General features: G+C 49.2%; 1 protein-coding gene across 5 annotated transcripts in view; it reads left to right on the forward strand.

Annotated features, from left to right (window-relative positions):
• Positions 1-605: 605 nt before the first annotated feature.
• IL4R (interleukin 4 receptor) overlaps positions 606-20661 on the forward strand; it is a 56136-nt gene continuing 36080 nt past the window's right edge. For 3 of the 5 annotated variants that reach the window (XR_002825657.1, XM_023741002.1, XM_012558501.2), the window contains exon 1: positions 1172-1316. The gene's annotated coding sequence lies outside the window, so the exon portion shown is untranslated. Of the gene's footprint in view, positions 814-1171; positions 1317-16234; positions 16396-20661 lie in introns of those variants that run through there. The other 2 variants (XM_023741003.1, XM_023741004.1) reach the window with 2 other exon arrangements.

Below are 20661 nucleotides of genomic sequence, written 5' to 3' on the forward strand. Positions count from 1 at the left end.
GTCTGACTAAGACTGGAGGCGCCCTGGAAAGCATGGCCCCTGGTCTCGCCATCACCCCAGAACTAAAACAATTTCCGAGGCCAACTCTTCAGACAGGGATTGGACTGGACTGTGGGACATAAAGTGATACTCGTGAAGAATGTGCCTCTTAGACAAGTAGATATAAGAGACCAAAGGGGCGGCTTCTGTCCAGAGGTGAGCGGGAAGGCAGAGAGAGTTAGGAGCTGGTTGAATGTTCATGGGAAATCAGGGGCGGAGGGGAGGAGTGTGCTGTCGCAGAATGGGGTGAGCGGTTGGGGTCTCATAACAATGTAGGTTAAAAAAAAAAATTCTGTATGGGAGACTAACTTGAAATGTAAACTTCATTTAATTACATCAATAAAAAAAAAAAAAAGATTACAGCCTTGAAAACCCTATAGGACAGTTCTACTCTGTCCTACAGGGGCGCTGTGAGTCAGAATCGACTCAAGGGCAAAGGGTAAAGGGTTGTTTTCTTATTTAAAAATTTCTGAAGCCTAGCCCTGGTGGCGCAGTGGTTAAGAGCTCCGCTGCAAACCAAAAGGAGGGCAGTTTGAATCCATCAGCCGCTCCTTGGAAACCCTATGGGGTAGTTCTACCCTGTCGTATAGGGTTTCCATGAGTCGGAATAGACTCCACAGCAACGGGCTTTGTTTGATTTGCGTAGCATATTGTAGGCTCTCAGTGAAACATTCGTTGAGGAATGAACATTGACACTGTCGAAAGTTGGGCTGTTGGAAAGAGGCTAAGGATTCGAGTTGGCCCAGCCCCGAACGCAACTGGTCTCTCTGCAAGGTGAGGTGAGGGGGTCGTGGCAGGAGGGGAGGTGGAGGTCGAAGCGGGAACCTGGAAACAATACGGCAGGCCTTGCATTTTGATCTGAGAGTGAGGTGGAAGCTACTGCAGATTCTGAGCAAAGCGTGCCCGCGTGGAAAGCGTGGTGGCAGGGACCCTGGCGGAGTGAGGGGCTCGCCCTCAGGAGGGGATGGTGGCTCCGACTGCAACGGGCTGTAGCAACAGTGTCGAGGTCGCGGAATCCGCCCCTCCGCCGGGTGAGCGTTCGGACTCGCTTCCCCCCGCAAGCGCCGGGTGCGCCGGGCGGGGCCCGTACGCAAATCAGCCGGGCCTGGGGCGGGACCTGCATGCAAATCAGGAGGGCCTGGGGCGGGGCGCAGGAGGCGACGGCCTGGATCCGCGCCTAGGAAAGCCCCGCGCGGCGCTGAGGAAGGCTGGGGGCGCCCGGGTCCCCTAGTTTTCTTTCGCGGCGACCGAAAGGCGAATGGACCAGGAGCGCGCAGGTAGGATCCGGGACCGCGCGCGAAGGAGGCTCTAGGGGACCGCCTTGGGGGCTCAGCGAGCATCGGGGAAGTTCTCGGCCAGCGGCCTGGCTGGAGGCGCCGGGGACCCCGGGGAGCGCCCCGACCAGCAGCCGGGGAAGGCTTGCCTGTGGGTGCTTAGGCAACCAGCACGCCCCCAAAACGCGTGCTGTCCCCAAGACATCAGCAGGGACGGACGCTCGGGGGCTTTGGGGACGTCGCGAGTTTGGGATGAGGCAGATGTTGGGTCACGCAGTCCCCGTCTTTTGGTAATCACCCCCGCCCCGCGCGCATGAGTCAGGACGTTCGTGAGGATTGAGGGCGAGCAAGGGTGGGAAAGGTTCTGAAGACCGTGAAGCTGGATACGAGGTCAAGGAAATAAAGCCCTTTGGACCTTTGCTCTCCTCCTCCGAGGATGGGTTGGCCCGGATAATAGCGATCATTTCCTGGGACTTTTTCATGCATGCTTGCCCGGAACATTGAAAGTATCCTGAGGTAAACCTCACAATAATCTTTCTGTGGTCGGTGCTATGTATCATGACCATTTTACAGACGAGGATACTGAGGCACAGGCAGGTCAAATAACTCCCAAAGTGATGCCCAGCTTTGTTGAAGCAGGATAGAAACCCAGGCAGTCTGACTCCAGAGCTCGCTGCCCTCCGCCTCTCAACATTAGTCAAACTACCCTGCTCACAGGATTCTCCAGGGGATTTGTTTAAAAGGAAGGTTCCTAGGCTCCTTCCGTGAGATTCAGATTCAATAGGCCCAGGAATCTGGATTATTATTTTTCCAAAACAAAATCTGGGTTCTTTGTGATTAGGCAAGACTGGACCTCAGCAAACTCCATGCTGCTGCTGGGATTCGAACGCCCTCAGGCCAGCACTAATCCTGCTTGAAGCCTAGTCTCTGGCCTTCCTTCACCCTTTGCAGATGTAACCCGCTGAGGTCCTCTCTTCTGGGCCACCTTTTAGGAGCCCCGGGCATTGCTGGGACATCAGCGCCTTTATTAAAATCCTTAAGTCTGATGGGGAAACTGAGGCTTGGGTGTACATGTGGCCAGAGTGGCCCACTCAGTCAGGGGATCCAGAGGCCTGGAATCTCTAGTGCTGGAAAGGCCTCTTAGAAGCCAGCTAGCCCAGCCCATTATTACAGATGGACACGTTGAGGTGCAGAATGGGAGGTGGCTGCCCACACTATTCACTCACTCAACACTCACTGAGCTCCTACTGTGTGCTTCATGCTTCTGGGGGCTAGTGTCTGTCCTCAAGGAGCTGCCCCCTGGGGAGAAGATTGTGCCGGGGAGGTCAGCTATGAGAGCAGTGGGAACACACAGCAGGGCAGTGAGGAAGGCTTCACAGGGCGGGGACCCTGAGCCAGTCTTGGAAGTAGAGGAGTTTGGCAGCTGGGAATGGGAGATAAAGCCAGGCTAAGCAGCTGGAACAGCATGGATGGGAGCTTGGAGGCAGAAAGGGCATGGGGGGTTGAGCCTAGGGAGTGGGAGAAGGCAGAGAGTGATGGAAAGGTAGGCCGGGCACTCTATGAAAGGCCTAAGTGCCTCACTGAGGAGCCCGGATTTCACTCTGTAGGCTGATGTATTTTACATCTGCCTAAACCGGAGGAGTCACAATGCAGGTTCCTGGGCTCCACCCTGGACCTCTGCATCCAAATCTGTATGGAGGCTGTGGGAGGCAGCAGGGATAAAAACCACTATTGAGTTACCCCAGTTGCAACACCCAGTTGTGACCTGAGGACTTCCACATTCTGGCTGGTGACTCAGTGACGGATGTGTTCTGTGCAGCATATTCCCAGGGTTGCAGAAAGCCCAGGCAGGAGGAGGAATTACCCCCTCAGGCAGTCACAGCTCCCTGGTGCTCAGCTTTAGAAAGGAGCTAAAAGGAAGCATCAAGGATATGAGAACCTTTCCTAAAGTTCTGCTCTCCCTGTGCCTGCTTGGGGAGGATGGAGGAGAGGGTGTAAGATCTCTAGGGGTGGCCCCCTGGGCCTCTGTTTTCACATATTTATAAAATTGGGTTTTCCTGGGGGTTACTGACCTCATGTTTTATAAGCTATTTAACACAGTTCTTAACACATAGTAGATCCACAGTAAATGTTCCAGACTGTTCTTACCTGTCAAGAAGTATGGCTTGGAGGTTAAGAGCATGAACTCTGGAAGCCAGATGCTCAGGTTCAAATGCTGGCTTTACTACTTACTATGTGGCCTTAGGCAAATTACTTAACTTCTCAGGACCTCAGTTTCCCCACTTGTGAAACAGGAATAATTGTAGATACTGCTTTATAGGGTTGTAAAAAAACCACCAGTTACCTGTAGAGTTGATTCTGACTCATGGCGACCCCGTGTGTGTCAGTAGAACTGTGCTCCATACAATTTTCAATGGCTGATTGCTTTGGAAGCAGATCACCAGGCCTTTCTTCCAAGGAGCCTCTGGGTGGACTCGAACCTCCAACCTTTTGGTTAGCAGCCGAGTGTGTTAACCGTTTGCACCACCCAGGAACTCTTAGAGGGTTGTAGTGAGGATTAAAGTAGTTAATATATCTCAAGCATATAGATCAGAACCTAGGATGTTGTAAGCACTATGTATTTGTTAAATAAATATTGCTTGTTGCAGCCGTGCATCCAATTGGGTGGGCCTTAGTCTACCCATTTTGCAGGTGAGGAAACTGAGACCCAGAGATGTGTGCAGTAGCCTTGCCTAAGTTCCCACGTCTAGGAGTGACGGAGGGATTCGAACACACTTTCCTTCCCAGCCTGTGTTCTTTTCCTCTGTGTCAGTTTGCTGGTGTGACCAAGAGGACGTGTTTTCAAGCATTCTTCATGGCTGGCCCTGTTGAGACATGCCCAGCCACGTATGAGCAGACTTCCTTTGGCTGGGTTGGAAGAGAAGTCAAGGGCTTGCCTGCACTTTACATGGATTTGCATTAGCCTGGGTGTGAATTAGACAACCATAGCGGGAATTTTGAGGGTGCTGCAGAGGCTGGGGATCCAGCATCAGGTAGAACATTTTCCCCTATTGCTTTGTGGTGTGACTTCCAGCAGGTTGCTCTGGTTGTCTGAGCCTGAGGCAGAGAGAAAGACATAGGCTTGAAGAGAGATAGGCCTAGGTTCAAATCTGGGCTTGCTGCTTTCTAGGTGTGTGATCTGGAGGAAGTGGCTGAACCTCCCTGAACCTCAGTTTGCTTGTTTGTAGAATGGGTATATTTTGGGGTGGGGTTCACGAGATAATTTTTATAGACATCTTGCTCATAGAAGGGGCTCAGTGATGGCTGGTTCTCTCTCCATTTAGGACAGTCACTTCTCCATGGCCACCACCTGCCTTTCTCGTTTGTTTCTTCTTCAAATATTTATTGAGCACCTCCCACGTACCAGGCACTGTGCCATGTGCTAGTGATAGCACATCCGACGGTCTTTGTTCTCCTGGAATTTGCATCTAGTTGAGAAGACAAGCAGTGCACAAACAAATAAGTATATACAGCTCTCCACCCCTTATCTAGAACTCTGAAATCCACAAGCTCTGAAAACCAAAACTTTTCTCCTGACTCATTTAGCAGCAGACCATGACCTGAATTAAACATGAGGCTCTTTAGCATCTTTATCCTCCTTGGGTGTGGGTTCATATGTCAGGCTGCAGAGAAATTAATGTAAGTGATCACGAGTGCTGCCCCAGACCCTGTGGGGAGTCGTTATGTTGGGGGCAGGGGGTATTTTATGCAAGATTGCCTTTCTAAAGTTGGTGTAATTCTGCATTGTGAAACACATCTGGGCCCAGGACTTCACAGGAGAGACTGTGGCTCGCAGTATCCTGCCAGGTGATGACAGCGCTGCCGAGAAGTGTAAACACAGGGTGAGCAGAGTCCAGAGAGCTTCTCTGAGGAGGTCCTGGGGGAGAGTGGGCCAGGTGGAGGGGACCAGAGGATGGTGGAGAGGGCCTCGTCCACCCCACCGAGCCTACTTCCGGGCCCTGTTGGAACCTCACCACTGGCTCAGAGTGCAGTTCTAAATGCGTACATCCTTGCCCTTCCGAGAAGTGGCGAGAAGAAGTTTCAGATTTGGCCCCGACTGACTCATTTTTGCTCCGGGGCCTCCACAGTCCCCCTCACTGCCTCGTGTTGCTTTACAGATCCCAGGTCTTTCCCTGGGCAGTATGGCCTCGCTGAGGACGCTCACCAGCTGTGGCCACATCTGAGTCCTCACCTCCTTCCCTCCCAGAGAGAGAGAGGAAGTGGGTCCTGGTGAGGGGAAGAGGTGGTTTCGAAGGTTTGGAGGAACAGAATTTCTGGAAGGTGGGGTTCCAAGCAGCAGGTTTATAAAAGCACTATGTCTCCAGCCTCCAGAGCTGGTTTACAAAGTTAAAAGGAAGAGCACTAACATGTCTTGTCTTGCTAGTCCTGGGCTCAGTGCTTACACTCAGTCAATAGTGTGGCAGCCCGTGGGCCAGGTGCAGTGAAGAACGCAGGAGCCAGGTCCCGCGTGGACCTGCCACTCTAGTGGAGAAGGGGACCTGAGGAGGTGACTCTTGAGCTGAGACCTGAAGTAACAAGACATATGGATATCCAAGAGAAGAGTGATCCAGGAGAGGGGACAGCAAGTGCAAAGGGCCTGAGGTGGGAACAAGCTTGGTGTGTTTGACCCATAGCCAGGAGGCTGGTGTGGTTGGACAGGATTAAGTGAGGGGGGAGAAAGCCAAACTCGTGGCCATCAAATCAATTCCAACTCATAGTGACCCTATAGACAGAGTAGAAATGCCCCATAGGGTTTCCAAGGAGTGGCTGGTGGATTCGAACTCCAACCTTTTGGTTAGCAGCCGAGCTCTTAACCACTGCACCACTGGGGGGAGAGGGGTAGAAAGAGGTCAGAGGGTAAGTGGAAGCCAGATATCTGCATTATCACATTCAACTTGTATAATAACCCCATGAGGTAGGAGCTACTCTTACCAGATTTTATTGATGAAGAATTGGAGGCACAGAGAGGTTAAATAACTTGTCTAGGGTCACACAAATAGAAGTGGGCAGAGTGGGGCTGTGAACTTGACAGCTCCAGAATCCTCAGCCTTAACCACTGTGGACAACTGCCTCCTTAAATAAATGTTAAATGAGTTTAAGCACATAATGGAAACTGTGCTTAAATGCTAAAGGCCCACCTTCAACTTAGATCTGCTTTCTTACATTGTGTGCTCACCGCCACCTGCCAGCTGTCTTCCCGGCAATCCTGTGACTGTGATCAGGCCAGGATTGGTTTTTCCATGGCCCATGTTACAGAAGAGCCAAATGGAGGCACCTTCCTCAGTGTAGCAGGCAGTGAGGAAATACCAGAGCAGAGTGGGCATGGAGTGGAAATGAGCTTTAATGGGGGCCCGAATCCATGTCAGGTGCTGTGCTAGGTGGAGGCAGATATGAGTGGGTGTCCAGACATTTCCCTGAGGACGAACCTGAGACTTGGGGTAGAGACTTGCCCAGGTGACATAGCTCATAAGTGGCAGTTAGGATTCGAACCCAGGGCCGTTGACCCCAAAGCCCAAGGAGTAGGGTTTTAAAGAACTAAAATTCTTGGCTGGAGATAAGGGAGCACAATCACCGAGAACCATTTTGGAGAACCAGAGAGGGGAGGCCTGACTTTTCCCTGAAGTAGCCGGAAAAGTGCTCTGCCTTATCAAAAGAGGAAACGAAACTTCCTTGGAGGACAGACACAAGCCCTCTGAGCCAGGCAGCCCTCCAAGCCCTCAGAGCCACAACATTCTGACAGTCGCTCGCTCCCTGAGGAAGCCACATTTCCACAGCTGGGCAGCTCTAATGGGAAGAAAATCCTATCTGAGATTTAGCCAGACTGACTTTGCAGGAGCCACTTTCTGGCTCTGGTTCTGTCTCTTGGAAGGAGTAACCGTGTTCTCCAACCCTAGCCCAGTATTTCTCTTACCCAGACTAATTAGCCACAGTGCTTGGCTCAGGGAATTGCAAGTTCAATCTGGCTTTGGACAGGATCCAACTGGTCAGAGTCCCACATAAAGTCCATTGCCACCCTCAAGGCTGCCCAGTCAGAGAGGAGAGGGGGCTGTCACCTCCTTAGATCTGGAGCCTGTACTTCTACTGATGCAACCTGAAACCATACTTTGGAGAAGCCACATCCCACTTGGGCTCCTATTGGGCTTACCAGCTAAAACCTCCAGGTCTCTCTTCCACATCAACTGCTGTCAATCACGGTTTCTTGCATTCTGAAATTCCTTGTTTGAGACTAGCGATTATTTTCAGTATTTCTTGTTTTCTAATCTGTTTCAGGATATAATGGCTATTATTTTTTTCTCTGAGTACTACTTTGGCTTCATTCTACAGATTGTTAAATTATGACTTCCCTTTCAACTTGAGTTATTCAAAAGTATTATGTGCTTTAAAAATTTTTTAAGGTGGATGGAATTTTAAAAATTTATATTTTTATTATTTATTTCTAAATTTGTTGCATTATGGTCAATACATGTAACTTTTATGATATCAATGATGGAGAATTTGTTGAGATCTTTGTAGCATTTTCTAGTCAGTTTTTTAAAGGAATGTTCCTCTTGCATTTGAGAAAAAAATTGTATTTTTCGTTGGGTATACAATTCTAGAAATATATCTGTTAGACCAAGCTTGCTAATTATTCACGTTTTCTCTTTTTACGTGACTGTCTCTACTTGCTTTGTTTCCCGTTATGATGGAGGATCTGTTATTTTTTCTCTGTAGTTCTATCAGATTTTTGCTTTATTTTTAAAGCTATGTTGTTAGGTGCACAAGGGCTCAGAATTTTTATACCTTTTTGGTGAATTCTTCTTTTAATCATTATAAAACAGCTATATTTTCCCTTTTAATACTTTAGTGCCTTGAATTTTATTTTATTTGGTATTCATATTCCTATACTTATTAAAATTTGTATTTTTCTTTTTTTATTGTTGTACTTAAGTGAAAGTTTACAATTCCAGTTAGTCTATCATACAAAAATTTATACGTACGTTGTTATGTGATCCTAATTGCTGTCCCTATACTGTGATAGCACACTCCTCCTTTCCACTCCTGATTTCCCATGTCCATTCAACCAGCTCCTGACCCTCCCCGCCTTCCCATCTCACCTCTGGACAGGAGCTGCCCATTTAGTCTCATGTATCTACTTGAGCTAGGAAGCACACTCCTCATGAATATCATTTTATGTCCCATAGTCCAGTCTAATCTTTGTCTGAAGAGTTGGCCTCGGGAATGGTTTTAGTTCTGGGTTGACAGAGAGTGCGGGGGCCATGCTTTTTGGGGTTCCTCCAGTCTCAGACCATTAAGTCTGATCTTTTTACTAAAATTTGAGTTCTGCACCCCACCTTTCTCCTGCTCCATCTGGGACTCTCTGTTGTGTTCCCAGTCAGGGTGGTCATTGGTGGTAGCTGGGCACCATCTAGTTCTTCTGGCCTCAGGCTGATGCAGTCTCTGGTTTATGTGGCCCTTTCTGTCTCTTGGGTGAATGCTTTCCTTGTGACTTTGGTGTTCTTCATTCTCCTTTACTCCAGGTGGGTTGGGACCAATTGATGCGTCTTAGATGGCCGCTCGCTAGCTTTTAAGACTCCAGATGCCACTCACCAAAGTAGGATGCAGAATATTTTCTTAATAAACTTTGTTATCCCAGTTGACATAGATGTCCCCTGAAAGCATGGTCCTCAGGCCTCCACCTCTGGTACTCTGTCCCTCGAAGTGTTTGGTTGTATTCAGGAAACTTCTTAGCTTTAGTTTAGTCCAGTTGTGCTGACCTCCGCTGTAGTGTGTGCTATCCTTCCCTTCACCTAAGATAATTCTTGTCTACTATCCAGTTAGTGAATAACCCTCTCCTTCCCTCCCCACCCTAGTAACCATCAAAGAACATTTTCTTCTGTGTTTAAACCTTTTCTTGAGTTCTTATAATAGTGGTCCTATACAATATTTGTCCTTTTGTGACTGACTAAATTCACTCAGCCTAAGGCCTTCCAGATTCCTCCATGTTATAAGACGTTTCACGGATTCATCATTGTTCTTTATCGTTGTGTAGTATTCCATTGTGCGAATATACCGTAATTTGTTTATCCATTTATCTGTTGATGGGCACCTAGGTTGTTTCCATCTTTTTGCTGTCGTGAACAGTGCTGCAATCAACATGGGTGTGCATGTTTCTATTCGTGTGATGGCTCTTCTCTAGGATATATTCTAAGGAGCGGGATTGCCGGATCGTATGGTACTTCTAACTTTTTAAGGAGGTGCCAAATCGATTTCCAAAGTGATTGTACCATTTTACATTCCCACCAACAGTGTATAAGTGTTCCAGTCCCCCACAACCTCTCCAGCATTTATTATTTTGTGTTTTTTGGATTAATGCTAGCCTTGTTGGAATGAGATGGTATCTCATTGTAGTTTTGATTTGCATTTTTCTAATGGCTAATGATCGTGAGCATTTCTTCATGTGTCTCTTAGCTGCCTGAATGTCTTCTTTAGCAAAGTGCCTGTTCATATCCTTTGCCCATTTTTTATAAAACTTGTGTTTTTCTTGACTAAATAATTTTTCAGGTCTTTATTTTGTTCAACCCTAAATGCAGGACTTTTTTTTGACCCAGTCTGGCAACCAGATAAGTTTAAAGAAAACACACACACGCACAAAACTTCCATTCCAGTCTCAACTCTGCCGACAACTTGCTCAGTAACCTTGGGCAAATCATTTTCTGTGTTTGAGTCTCAATTTCCTCATCCATAAAATGGAGCTATAATGACCTGCTTTACTTTTGTCTCAGGGTTTTTGTGAAAATCAATTATGATAGTGAATATGAAAGGTACTGCAAACTTCCCTGTACACATATTAGTCGTTGGGTGAAAATAAATAGGCCAGCATTCCAGGCAATGAGAATGGTGTTTGCAATGGCCTGGAGGTGGGAAAGCACCCAGTGAGGGGGAGAGGATGATGAGGATGCCTGTGACCTCCCCATCTGTTGGCTGCCTCCTCCTTTCAGAGTAAGGCATGAAAAGACACAGTCCCTGCCCTGGAGGAACTTCCATTTGAAAGGGAGACAAATGACGTGCACAGTTCCCTATTAATGAGGGTGAAAAGGGTGTTGGGAGAGAGGGACAGACAGAGCTGTGAGTTGGGCTGAGGAAGGAGAAAGGACACCCAAGAGTGTCGTGAGAGACATCTGGAAGAGAATGGCATTGGAGGAGGTGCTGGGAGGCAGAGGAAGGCATTCCAAGAAACAGTCCACACAGAAGTGAGAAAGTAGGAAGTTGGTGGCACCTTTGGGGACTGGTGGGATAGGGAGTGGGAGAGGACAGGGTTTGTAAAGCCTGCTCTTGGGCCCGTCGCCCTCACCCAGGACAACTCGAATCCTTACTGACAATATGATGCTGCTCATGGGGCATCTCCAGTCCAGCTCGCTTCTCATCTCCATAACAACCTGCATCCCATAAGGAGCAAGAAGAGATAATCAGGAAAGGGTTGGAAAAGGCAACCTTTCACCTCCAGTTTGGAGGTGCCAGTGCTTGGGCTAGAGGTGAGGTCTCATCTGCTGCCCTTTTCCTCTCGTTGGGGTCTCCTGGCATCTCAGGACCCTCAGCACACCCCGTCCCCCAAAAGGACACCAGCTGGCAACTGTAAGCCAAACTGGGACCACAGATGTAGGATTTCAGGGCCCCAGGGAGGTTTTAATAAACTTATTTATTTTTCAACATTTATAAGCCAGGGGTCCCTGATGGAGCAGTAGAACGATGGGATGCAGAACTCAAATACTAGTAAGAAGACCAGACTTAATGATCTGACTAAGACTGGAGGCGCCCTGGAAAGCATGGCCCCTGGTCTCGCCATCACCCCAGAACTAAAACAATTTATGAGGCCAACTCTTCAGACAGGGATTGGACTGGACTGTGGGACATAAAGTGACACTTGTGAAGAATGTGCTTCTTAGACAAGTAGATATAAGAGACCAAAGGGGTGACTTCTGTGCAGAGGTGAGAGGGGAAGGCAGAGAGAGTTAGGAGCTGGTTGAATGTTCATGGGGACTCAGGGGCGGAGGGGAGGAGTGTGCTGTCGCAGAATGGGGTGAGCGGTTGGGGTCTCATAACAATGTAGGTTAAAAAAAAAATTCTGTATGGGAGACTAACTTGAAATGTAAACTTCATTTAATTACATAAAAAAAAAAAATTTATAAGACAGGATAATGTACATAAAAATCTAGATTTCTGGCTTCTTTTGAAAAATGGAAAGCCCTAGCACTCACCAGGCCTGCATTTTCATGTGACACAAAGCAGCTGGAGTGGAGTGGCGGCTGCCCCTTTAGAACGCGGTGTGTGCTTGCCACTTGTCCTCTTCCGGCTCAGTCCTGTCATGTGCTCTCTTAGATACTGGTGTTTAACCCGAGAGGGGTGACTCTGGCCACCAGGTGAGCTTAGCTGTGAGCTGCCTCCAGAGCAGTGAATGCCCTGTTGCCGAAGACATGTAAGCAGAGAGTAGATGGACCCTTGTAAAGGCCGAGGGGGACGTGTCATCAGGATGGACTGACGAGCCTCTGGATCCTACTGGCCCTGAGAATTGGTGGATCTGAGGTCTTTGCTGATACTCCCAGATTTCAGACTCGGCTTCTTCCTTCCCTCTCATCCATTGCTTTTCTCTTTACCTTTTTATTAACGTGCAGCATACCTGGAGAGTGCAAGGCAGGTGTACGGCCTCGTGCATTTTCGCATGTGTGTACCCCAATCAAGAAACAAAACAGGACCAGCTCCCCAGAAGGCCCCTCCTGTGCCCTCCCAGTCATACCCCCGCTACCAGGGGCACCATCCTGACGTCTAGACTGGCCTCCTTTGCTCAGCATTGCGCCTGTGAGACGTGTCCAGGCAGTCCTGGCAGCTGTTGTTTCATAAACACCGTCCCGGCCTCTCCCACTCAGCCCTGGTTTCTTTGCCTCCTTGCAACTATCCAGTGAGGCAAGTGGTCCCATAGGGGCACCATTTCACAGATGAGGAGACTGAGGCCCTGACGGATCACCCAGCCAGTCAGGTTGGGGCCCACACTTAGGCCCAGAGTTACCTTCCACGTCTCAGGTGCTCTGGGGTTGCTACGCCACCTGGGTGGCCCCGAATGTCTGTGTGTCCCCACCCATGCCAGGAATGATATGGTACAAAACAACAGGAGGAGCTTGAGAAAGGAAAACATCTCTTCTAATCCCATGCTTGTGTGCAAACAGAAAACGAACAGGGAGCTCTTATCTGCGCTGACACATTGTGGGGGCAAAGTCCTGGTCAGTTTGAAACACGTGTGGTGAGGGCTGGGCAAGCAGTGAGTATGTGGCCCCAGCTCAGCCACTTTCTGGTTTGTCACGGTCTTAGTTATCTAGTGCTGCTATAACAGAAATACCACAAGTGGATGGCTTTAATGAACAGAAATTTATTCTCTCACAGTCTAAGAGGCTAGAAGTCCAAATTCAGGTTGCCAGCTCCAGGGGAAGGCTTTCTCTCTCTGTCAGCTCTGGGGGAAGGTCCTTGTCATCAGTCTTCCCTTGGTCTAGGAGCTTCTCAGTGCAGCAACCTGGGGTCCAAAGGATGCACTCCACTCCTGGCTCTTCTTTCTTGGTGGTAGGAGGTTCCTCTCCTCTCTGCTTCTTCTCTGTTTTGTGTCTCAAAAGAGATTGACTCAAGATACAACCTAATCCTGTAGATTGTATCCCGCCTCATTCACATAACTGCCTCTAATCCTGCCTCATTAACATCATAGAGGTTAGGATTTACAGTATATAGGATTATCAGATCACAAAATGGAGGACAACCACACAATACTGGGAATCATGGTTTAGCCAACTTGATACATATTTTTAGGGGACACAATTCAATCCATAACAGTCACCTTGGGCGATTTCTGAGCCTCAGTGTCCCTCTCTGTGCAGGTGGCATGCTTGACCACATCTTCCACACTGGGCTTGCCGGGAAGAGTAAACAGAGAGGTGTATAAAAGGAGTGGGTTTATGGCACTGCACTGTGGACTCCACAGCCAGGAGGCCCGGTTCAATCCCGGTCCCACCACTTACTAGTCGTGTATCCTTAGGCAGGTTCTGGCACATCTCTGGGCCTCCGTCTCCCCATCTCTACAGTGGCGATGATGATAACTGCACATGCTCAGCTCTTAGGGTTGTCAGGGGCCCTGACGCAATGCTGCTGTGTGAGCACAGCGAGGTCTGATGGCAGCGAGTGTGGGCAGTGAGTATGGCTGGTGAGTGAAGCAGCGTCCACGGGCAGAAGGGCCAAGGGCGTGCCCTCTAATGGCTCGAGGAACTGGGGACTTGCAGGGGCAACTGCCATGACTTCTCTGGACCTTGGGAAGGAGGCCCACGGGCAGCTGTGACTGTTGCTGTTGTCGTCCAGTGGATTCCAACTCATGGCTTCCCCATGTGTGCAGAGTAGAGCCATTCCATAGGGTCTTCAAGGCTGTGACCTTTCGGAAGCAGGTCACCAGGCCTGTCTTCCAAGGTGCCTCTGGGTGGTTTGAACCTCTAACTTTTTGTCTAGTAGCAGAGCCTTTAACCATTTGGGCCACCTAGGGACTCGTGATTGTCAAGAAGACAGCTAAAATCTAATCAGAGTCCCAGGGCCAGACTTCATCATTCTGAGGAAGATGTTGATGACTCAGTCTTAACAGTCTCCCCTGGGGCAATGAGTAATTACTATGTAATGCCCCAATTACCAGCTCTCTGGAGACCGGCTGGGGGTGGCCAGGCACTGTGCCTGCATCCAGGTATTTAAACGGGAGTCCTAGCTAGAACTGGTCAGTGTTTATCCAGAGAGGTGAGGCGGAAAATTCCAGCTCTTGGAGCTGTTACCCTGCCGCTATCAGGGATGGCTGACTGGGTCGCCCTGCACACAGCCAGGGGAATCTGTTCATTCATTCATCCATTCAACAAATATTACGGAGTGCCTGCTGTGTGCCAGGCACTGTGCTAGGTCCTGGGAACACAGCCTAGAACACAACAGACATAGCCCCTGCCCTTGTGGAAGCCAACGCTCCACTGGGGATTTGGACAATAAACAGCTAACTCCTGAGGGTAGAAAATGCTACCAGGAGCGAGTGAGATGCTGAGAACTGAAGCAACAAGGGAGTGTGGGGTGATGGTGATCGGCGCTGCTTCTGAGAACGGGGCATCTGGACAGGGGCTCCTTGGGCTCGGCCTCTTCCCTGGGGTGTCAGGGACTTTATGCAGCTGGGCTTGGCTTCCTGGATCCTCGATGGGGTTGCTGGGGCAACCAACACACATGTCCACATTGCTGTAAAGTGGCCATTGGCTTGTGATGATGGCCTGTCCCCAAGACAGTGAACCTTGGAAGCCAGTCTACGGTCTCCAACCCTCCCCTGTCCCTCTTGGACAAGACTCTTGGCTCACTCTGCACAACCCCCCTAAGTTTCAGCCATGGTATCAGCTGATGACCCTCAAATCTATCCCCAACCCGAACTTTTCTTCTGAGCTCCAGACCACTAGAGTGCACTGCCTCCTGGGGCCCCACTGGCCAGTTGGACTCAACATAGCGTGGCAGAGCTCCTGGGCTTCCTCAGCAAGCTTGCTCCTCTTCCTGACTCCATCAGAGGAGAGCCACCACCACCCGCCCCCGCCCCAGCCAGGGCGGCTGTTCCCCCTCCAACCCCTCTTCTCCAGCTCCAGCAGCACTGCCTTCATCTCTCTCCCGACAGCCTGGGTAGCCTCCGAACCCATCTGCTTGCTTCCACATTCGCCCCCTGCAATCTGTTCTCCACTCAGAAGTTGAGTGGTCTTTCGGGAATCACATCTGAGCCTGGTCCTTAGTAGCCTTCAATGGCTCCCCACTGCCCTTGGGATGGAGCCTGAATCTGTTACCACACCTGGTAGATAGCTTTGCCATCTGGCCCCTTCCGACCTCTCTGCCCTCATTCCCCGTGCTCTATGGGTTGCTCCAGCCAAAGGGCCCATATTGTGGGCTGGAAATGGGCCATCCCCTCTACCCTCGCTGGTTATTCATTTACTCCAACCTCCCAGTGACTCCGGCGAAGCCCTGGAGTCTTCCTTGACTCCCATTCCTCCTCTTTTTCTCTCATCCACTCCCCAACATCCATCTGTCAGTAGCTCCTTCAAAACGGATCCAGAATCCAGCCCCCTCCAACCCTGGTCTGGACCTGGCATGTGCCTGGACCTGTGCGTGGCCTCCTTGCTGCTTCCTGCTTCTGTCCTTGACCCCGCAGGCCATCCACCACCCCATAGGCCATCCACCACCCCACAGCCAGAGGGATCTTTAGAAAAGTCTTGTTATGTCACTTCTCTGCTCGGAACCCTCCAGTAACTTCCTGTCTCACTCGAATACTTATCAAAGGAAGGAGGAGAGGTATGAGTGAGTGACTAAATGGCCTTGTTTGCTTCCAAAGTAGCCAGCACAAACTATGTGCTCAGAAAACACCTGCAATAAGAATAAACAAGGGATGTAGACCCGGGAGCACACAGTAGGTGTGCAGGGAGCCTGGAGCCTTGAGGGGACTGAGGCTCTGATGCTCCTGTGGCAGTAGAACCAGCTGTCACCCCCACCCCTCCTACACCAGCTGGGGCGTGGCTGCCTAACAGGCCTGGGTGGGGCTGCTGACGTGGCTGTGGATTCTGGGAACCCTGGCCAGACAGCAGTTCTGGGAAGGCTGCTGCCGCAGGAGAAGTGCGGACCTGGCCCCCCCACCAGACCCCCTGGCTGCCCTGAGGAGGCTGTCCCCAGGAAGCTCCAGGCCAGCTTACACCTGGAGTTCCAGGAGTCAGCTGTTCCGAGCCGCCCAGCCCCTCTGTCGCTGGCCCCCTCTCCACAGTGCAACTTGTCACGGGGTTGACTGCATCCTGCCTGCAGATCCAGTCCCTCTCCTTCGAGCTGGGTTTGCTGCCAAGAGCGGGGAGGAGAGAGCAGGAGGCCTGTTTACCTCACTGGGCTTGAGAAGAGCCCGCGGGGTCCCAGAGCCCGCGGGGTCCCGTCCTGGGGTCCCGTCCTGGCTGCCGCAGGCTTCTGACTTCTCAGGGCTCACCACACACCTCCGATACGAGTGAGTGCCTGTGTTTCCCACCATCAGGGCGAGGTTGTTTCCCTTTCTGGGCCCTTCTGCTCTCTTCCTGGCTCAGGCTTCCGCTGACTCTGCCGCTTTTGAACTCTGTGTGTCTTTGACTTTGTCACTTGCCCTCTCTTGGCCTCGATTTTCCTCTTTGGGGTCTAATAATACCACCTCCCAGGGCTGCAGGGGTTAGAAGGCTGCATTGCAGCAGAGCACAGTGGTTTAAGCGTGGAATCTGGAGCAAAATTGCTGAGGTTCAAATCCTAGCTCTGCCCTCTCTTTGCCTCACTCTCATGGGTAAATGTGGATTTTAATGACACCTACCTCAGGGTTGTTGTAAGAACTCAATTGACATAATTGATCAAGAACAGTGCCTGGCACCTAATAAGCACTGCGCAAGCGGTTTGCGCTGAACTACTAGCCTAAAGGTCGGTGGTTCGAACCCACCCAGTGGCACCACAGAAGAAAGGCCTGGTGATCTACTTCCATAAAGATCACAGCCAAGAAAACTCTATGGAGCATTTCTACTCTGTAACACGTGGGGTCACCATGAGTCGAATCGACTTAAGGGCAACAGGTTTGGTTTTTTTTTTAATATATACGTTTATACATAGCAATTATTATGGGCAAAGACCCGGTACATAGTACATGTTTAAATTATTGAATTCATTATTGTTGAATTGTAGACATTTATTAATTCAACAGATGTTTGTTGAGCACATGCTATGTCTGTGTCAGGCACTGTTTTAGGAACTAGGGACACAGGAGTGACATGGCAAACATAAAACTCTGCCTTCATGGGGCTTGCGTTCTTGTAGGGGGGAATCAAATACAGGTTATCTTTTACACTCCCAACTAGCAGCCTACTGGAAGAGGCTATTTCACATCTTGCCAACACGGAGGTCTTTTCCGAACCGTTTATGTCCTTTGCCTATTTTTCTTAAAGAGATGTTTGTCTTATTGATTTGTAAGGTATCTTTATATATTAAGGCCATTAACCCTTTGTAATGTAGATTGCTACCTTGTTCTAGTCTTTTGCTTGATTTCTATTTTGTTTATGGCATATTTTGATCTAGGGATGTTGTCTTAGTCATCTAGTGCTGCCATAACAGAAATACTACAAGTGGATGGTTTTAACGAAGAGAAGTTTATTTCCTCACAGTCAAAGTAGGCTTAAAGTCCAAATTCAGGGCATCAGCTCCAGGGGAAGGCTTTTTCTCTATATAGGCCTTCTTCTCTTTGGTGTCCCCCCTGACTAGGAGCTTCTCTGCACAGGGACCCCGGTCCAAAGGGTGCGCTCTGCTCCTGGCACTGCTTTCTTGATGGTATGAGGTCCCCCTGTCTCACTGCTCACTTCTGTCTTTTATATCTCAAGAGATTGCCTCAGGACACAATCCAGTCTTGTAGATCCAGTCCTGCCTTACTAACACAACTGCCACCCATCCTCCCTCGTTAACATCATAGAGGCAGGATTTACAACATACAGGAAAATCACACAGTACCAGGAATCATGGCCCAGCCAAACTGATATACACATTTTTGGGGGGACATAATTCAAACCATGACAGATGTTGAAAAATTTGTAGTCAGATCTATCTTTGCCCTCCACATCCTGAAGTAAAATAAACATTTACACATGTAACCTCATTGAAATGATTAGGGATGGTGACAAGTACTGGAACAGATAAACAGGGTGTGGTGACAAGAAGTAACAGGAGGGAGCCCCCATTAGATGAGGGGCCAGAAAAGGCCTCTGAAGTGTTTCTGGATGTAAAGGCTGTGAGGGAGGACAGGCTGGCAGTGCATCAGAGTGGTAAGGAGGCTAGTGGGCCTGGAGGCTTGTGGGGGACAGGGAGAAGACAGAGAGGATGCCAGAGGCTTAGCTGGGGCCTGATCATTAGAGAGCTTGCGATTTTTTTTTTTTTTTTTTGCATTCTTTTAAATTAAACTTTTTATTTTGAGATAATTGTAGATTCATATGTAGTTGTAAGAAATAATAGAGTGATTCCCCATACCCTTGAGCTTCCCCAAATGGTATCATTTTTCAAGATTATAGTACAGTATCACAACCAAGAGATTGACGGTGGTATAATCTACTGATCTTGTTCAGATTTTCTCTGTCCTGTTTACACTCATTTGTGTATGTGTATATTTGGTTCTGTGCCATTTTGTCACATGCCTGGGAGGTTTATGTATCCACCACCCAGTCTAGACACAAAACAGCTCCATCATTACGCAAATCCCCCTTGTTGCCCTTTTATAGCCGCACCTACTTCCCTCCTGCCATTCTTAACCTCTGGCAACCACTAATCTGTTCCTGTTTCCATAATTCTGTCATTTCAAGAATGCTGTATAAATGGGATCACACAATGGTTTGCGGAGAGGCAGAGGGCAGCAGGCAGTGCTTAGACTGTATTCTGAGTCAGAGATGTACCACCTTTATGGGTCATGGACCCCCAGTGAAGAAAGCCTTCTGGAGCTGGAGACCTCTTAGGCTATGAGCAGGCAGTTCCTGGCCTGGTTTCCAATTTAAAAATGACTCTGGCTGCAGCAAGGAGAAGAAACAGTAGGGCAACCCATGTTTGCAGCAACTGCCAACTGCCCTCCCCCAGCTTCTTACCATCCCACCCTCTTCTCAGCCCCAGAATGGGTTTTTGAAAAATGTTGCCACTGCCCTGCTCACAGACCCTCAAAAGCTGCTAATTACCTAAGGAAAGGCACTTGACCTGGAGTCCTAGGGTGGGCTTCAGGCGATCTGTGAGCTCCCAACATGGAATGCAAAATTAAATGGGTGCACTTTTCTAGAAAGACGGTTTGGAGTTTGCATCACATGTTCAGAAAGGTCAACGACCTCCTCAAAATATCGACTCTGGCTTCTTGATAGAGATAGTGATTAAAAGCTGAAGCTCTGGAGCCCGAAGCCAAGGTTCAGATTCCAGCACTGTCTCAGCTCTGCAACCTCAGGCAAATCACCTAGGCTTTCTGTGCCTTGGTTTTCTCACCTGAAAATGGGAAAAATAACAGTACCTATTTCATAGGGCTGTTCTGAGTATGAAATGAATTAATATAGGTAAAATGCTTAGAAGAAAACCTGGCACGTGGTAAATACTTTTATGTTTGTTAACCTTTTAGGTAAAGACTTTCTACGCCCTCTGGGATTTTCAGGTCCTCAAATTGTCAGTTGTGATCCTCTCAACAAGCTTCAACAACAATATGCCTTCCAAAGTGGGCACTGTCACCTCCCTTGTCCTGCCTTTCATACCTCTGTTAATATGGCCTCAGTTTTTTGTTTGTTTGTTTGTTTTTTAAAGCTGCTGCTTCACCGTTGGCTCTTGCAGACAGTGAAATCCCCAGGCTTTTCTGCTGCTCAGCCAGGCTTTCTAGTTCTATGCTTGGGCAACTAGTGTTTCATATTGATAAGCAGAGTGGCTGGCTTTTCCCAGTTCATTTCATCTTGTTGGGTTCAGCCTGTGATTCTAGGAGAAGTTGAAGGAATTGTTATATTGGAATGCACCGTGGGCTTGGAAGCAAGTAGACGTAGGTTCTGATTCTAACTCTACCTTCTCTCTAGTGTGGGGTCTTGGGCAAGTTACTTGACCTCCCTGGACCTCTGTTTCCTCAGCTGGAAAGCGGGTATAATAACAGTACTTAGGTCTCAGGGTTCTTGGGCAGATTCCATAAGGTAATGTTTCTAAAGCACTTGGCCAGGTGCCAGGCACAACTTAAGTGTTTAACAAGCAGGGTTTTGTTTACACAGATCTTGGCTCAGCTTAAGGAAACTGTTTCCAGTAGTGGGGCTGTGCTCAATCGTGACCTGGCAGTGAGCCCCCAGTCTGAGGAGGAATCCAAGCAGAAACTGGACAGCAGCATGTCAGAGATGGGGTATTTATTTGCAAGGCATTCCTATCCAGGTTGGCAGTTGAACAAGGCAGGCGACTCCTGAGGCCCCTGTGGAATGCCTTGATTCAGTATGCGAAGGTGAAATTACATCCTCTTGCTACGCGCTTGACCCTGATCATGTATTTGGCAGTTATTCTTCTTAATTCCTGAGTCATCTGCACTTTTGTCCTTTTTCTCCTGTGATACTCAGGGAGGCCTTTTCTTTCACTGTGTCTGTGCCATCCTTCCCTCTGAAATGCAGACTCTGTACCTCCCTGTGAAGCTGGCTGCTCTGTGTGTGTGTGTGTGTGTGTGTGTGTGTGTGTGTGTGTGTGTGTGTGTGTTGGCATGACATGTGCTCGCCCTGCACAACAGATGAAA

Source organism: Trichechus manatus, unplaced genomic scaffold, assembly GCF_000243295.1.
Source record: "Trichechus manatus latirostris isolate Lorelei unplaced genomic scaffold, TriManLat1.0 scaffold00170, whole genome shotgun sequence".
Classification (NCBI taxonomy): Eukaryota; Metazoa; Chordata; class Mammalia; order Sirenia; family Trichechidae; genus Trichechus; species Trichechus manatus.